Source organism: Hordeum vulgare, chromosome 1H (genome assembly GCF_904849725.1).
Source record: "Hordeum vulgare subsp. vulgare chromosome 1H, MorexV3_pseudomolecules_assembly, whole genome shotgun sequence".
NCBI classification, from domain to species: Eukaryota; Viridiplantae; Streptophyta; class Magnoliopsida; order Poales; family Poaceae; genus Hordeum; species Hordeum vulgare.
This window is the reverse complement of record NC_058518.1, coordinates 53,617,250-53,621,357: the sequence shown is the minus strand read 5'-3', so window position 1 is coordinate 53,621,357 and position 4,108 is coordinate 53,617,250. Positions and strand designations below refer to the sequence as shown.

The 4,108-nt window shown below is 55.6% G+C and overlaps 1 long non-coding RNA gene across 1 annotated transcript; it reads right to left on the bottom strand.

Annotated features, from left to right (window-relative positions):
- Positions 1-248: 248 nt before the first annotated feature.
- On the bottom strand, positions 249-1,029 carry LOC123406792. The gene is made up of 2 exons (XR_006612453.1): positions 840-1,029; positions 249-730 (listed from the first exon to the last, which is right to left on the bottom strand). It is a non-coding gene; the product is annotated as an uncharacterized LOC123406792 (long non-coding RNA).
- Positions 1,030-4,108: the final 3,079 nt, after the last annotated feature.

The following is a 4,108-nucleotide window of genomic DNA, read 5'->3' as shown; positions in this document are numbered from 1 at the left end:
TATACACGAGCATCCCATATGCCTCGCAATTAGCGAGCTATAGACGCTCCCAACGGTAGCACCAAAGATATGCCCCCCCCTCCCCCATATGCATACCACCGCTACAGGCTTCGGCGCCTGCTTTCTTGCTTTTCTTTGATAATTCTGGTAATTGTTGCTGCATGACATGGATTTTCTTTAAATTTGCATGATTGTGATTTCATCTGCAAATTTGCACGGATGTGAAACAAACATCGATATTTGTCAACTTTTTTTAGAATTCTTTATTTATTTTTTATTTTTTGGATTTTACTCTTCACCTGAGGTCACGTGAGCTCGAGCTAAGAAGAGTACTTTGGCTGCACCGCAGTCTTATTTCATTTCAGCTACTTCTTTTTCTTTTCATTTTGCTTGTAATTTTGAACTTTGCATGACTTTTGTTTCCTATTATTGGTTGGCTTTAGTTTAAACTTCAAAGCTGGACGCTATTTGTTCCTCTTCTCTGAGGATCATACTCTCGTGCCCTCCATGAGGAGGCTCCACTGCTGATAAATGGAACACATTTTTTTACTATAAATGAAACACGTTCTAAACTATAGATACATCCTCTTCCGATGATCATGGCCTCCTGTGTACGTCGAGCCATCGACCGGATGTTTCAAGAACTCGGTGCAGGCATAGCACCTCGTGAAGTCCAGACTTTTTCTATATCCATGTCTAGGAGGATCAACACAATAATAATGATAACCACCTGAGGAACAAATATTAAACTCAGCGTATATAGCAACAAACCATGAATAAAACAGAAACAAACATCATCAATTAATGTGGACAATAATCTGAAGATTCCGCAGGCTTACCTTCACATAATGAATCCAGGGGAACGCAACAGCGTACTTGCAGGATCTGTTTGCCGACCTGTCCGCACTCCTCTATCTCGGCGAAAAAGAGTGTCTTCTCATCTTTCCGCTTTGCGACGAAATTGAGGTGCACAAACGAATCCCTGTTCTGCCAGAAAGAATTGGAAAGCAATGTCTCACATAACTCAAACTTTACCTGCAAATTGGGCAGACAGAGAGAAGTGAGAAAATCAGTATAGATAAAGGTACCCAACTATATATATGTTGAGCATTGTCACAATATAATGTGGTGCTGGGTTCTACCAGGTCTCGGACGTAGGTTGTAGGGGTGGAAGTGCGGGCTGCGAGGTTGGGGACGTCGGCGCCGGCGGTTGGGCGCCGGCGCGGCGTGAGAGAAAGAGACGGCTAGGGTTTGGGGCTCCCTTCTCCTGAGGGAGACGACAACAGAATACTGTTTATTGTCTGCTTAATATCGAAGGGGTACATGTGTTTATATAGGAGGACAACCTTCACTAAACCCTAGATAACTTGGACTCTAATATAACTTGGACTCTAAGATAGGTAAGATAACTTGGGCTATGCCCGTAATTAACCCTGCTCATTGGGCCTCCTCCGTTGGTACGTTGTACCGGTCATAACATCTCTCCCCGCCTTCTCAAACAACTCGTCCTCGAGCTGAACATATGAAAACTGCTAGCGGAAATCGTCGAGCTTCTCCCAAGTCGCTTCCTCCTCTGGCAGGCCGGTCCACTGTACCAAGACATGCCAGATGTCGCGACGCTGCTGCACCTGCAGCACCTTCGCCACCTGTGCGGAAGCTGGAAGGAGGCGGCCATCCGAAGTAGGAGGAAGGGTCGGCGTCGCTGCAGGAGGGTCCCCGCGATAGGCCTTCAGTAAGCCGACATGGAAGACGTCGTGGAGGCGAGAACCAGCTGGCAGCTCCAAGCGGTATGCGAGTGTGCCGACACGCTCCAGCACACGAAAGGGACCGGCGTAGCGAGGTCCCAATTTGCGCTTGGAGCGCGGGTCCAGAGACTGCGTGGTCCTGTGGAGGAGGCGCAGCCACACCCAATCGCCCACCGCGAACTCCGCCTCGCGATGATGAGCATCGTAGTACTTCCGAGCCAGCTGCTGTGCTTGGAGAAGACGCTGGTGCGCCTCAGCCAGAATGTCGTCGCGGGTGCGGAGTAAGTCGCCCGTCTTCTCGGACCGAGCCGTCCGAGGCTCATAAGGGAGCATTGCCGGAGGTGGGCGCCCGTAGACCACCTCAAAAGGCGTGGTGCGCAGGGCGGAGTGATAGGAGGTGTTGTAGCAGTACTCCGCCCACGCCAACCAGTCCACCCAAGCTCGTGGACGATCACCAGTAACACAACGCAGGTACATGGCGATCACCTTGTTGACCACCTCGGATTGGCCGTCTGTCTGAGGGTGGAACGCCGTGCTCATGCGGAGCTTCACGTCCGCCAGTCGAAAGAGATCCCGCCAGACATGTCCCATGAACACGGGATCACGATCGCTGACGATGGACGAGGAAAACCATGGAGGCGGACGATGCCGTCGAAGAAGGCCCGCGCCACGGAGGCGGCTGTATAGGGATGACCCAGGGCGATGAAGTGCGCGTACTTGGAGAAGCGGTCAACCACCGTGAGGATGACGGACTTGCCGCCCACCTTGGGAAGGCCCTCGATGAAGTCCATGGAAATATCCGCCCACACCTGGGAGGGTATGTCCAGTGGCTGCAGTAGACCCGCGGGTCGTAGTGTTTCCGTCTTGTTCCGCTGGCACGTCACGCACGAGCGCACCCAGTCGCGGACCATCGCGCCATCACCGGGGATGTAAAAATCAGCACGGAGACGATGGAGAGTCTTCTACACGCCCTCGTGCCCTGCAGAGTGCGCCAAGGTCAGGACCTGGTGGTGCAGGTCGCCATGGTCGGACACGAAGATGCGGCGACCATGTAGGAGCAACCCCTCGTCCAAGCGCCAGGGCGCGTCCAGCTCGCCGGCGTCAAGGCGCTGGCGCAGGCCCTGCGCGTCTGCGGCCGTCGAAGTTTCCCGGCGAATGGCATCGATGAAGGCGAAAGATGGCCCAGAGCGGATGCACATGATAGTGCCAGCCATGGCGACGTCGTCCGCGACATCCTCAGTGTCGCGGCGGGACAAGGCGTCAGCGACCGTGTTGAGACGGCCGGGGCGGTACTCGACGGTGAAGTCAAAGCCGAAGAGCTTGCTGATCCACTGGTGCTATGGAACTGTGGAGAGGCGCTGGTCCAGCAAGAACCTGAGGCTGTAGTGGTCCGTGCGCACATGGAATGACCGGCCCCAAAGATAAGGCCGCCAGTGGCGCACCGCCTGAACCAGCCCAATAAGCTCGCGCTCGTAGGCCGCGAGCTTGTGATGGCGAGCGGCGAAGGGGCGGCTGAAGAAGGCGAGCGGTCCCTCGCCCTGGTGGAGGACGGCGCCGAAGCCGATGCCAGAGGCGTCGCAGTCCACCATGAACGACATATCAAAGTCCGGCAACTAGAGGACGGGTCCCGTCGTGAGCGCCCGCTGGAGAGCCTCGAATGCCGTAGTCGCCTCCTCGTCCCAGGAGAAGGCGTCGAGTCGAAGGAGACGCGTCAATGGCGCGGTGATGAGGCCGATGTCCCGGATGTACTTCCGGTAGTAGCCGGCGAGGCCCAAGAAGCCGCGGAGCGCCCGCGGTGACCGCGGGGTCGGCCACGCGGCGACGGTGGCGACCTTGTCCGCGTCCATCGCTACCCCGTCCGCCGAGATGACGTGCCCCAGGTACGCGACGGAGGTCGTGCCGAACGAGCACTTCGAGCGCTTGAGGTGAAGACGATGCGCTCAAAGCTCGTTGAAGATGATGGCCACGTGTTGTAGGTGCTCCGCCCAAGATGCACTGTAGATAAGAATGTCATCAAAAAAGAAAGCACAAAGCAGCGCAAGTATGGGCTGAGCTCGTCGTTCATCAGGGCCTGGAAGGTCGTCGACGCGTTGGAGAGGCCGAACGACATCACCAAGAACTCGAAGTGGCCATGATGAGTGCGGAACGCCGTCTTCTCGATGTCGTCAGTGTGCATGCGCACCTGATGGTAGCCCGAGCGAAGGTCGAGCTTGGTGAAGAAGCGCGCTCCGTGTAGCTCGTCCAAGAGCTCATCCACGACGGGATGGGGAACTTGTCCTTGGACGTCAGGGCGTTGAGGGCGCGGTAGTCGATGCAGAAGCGCCATGTGCCGTCGGGCTTGCGCACAAGGAGCACCGGGACGG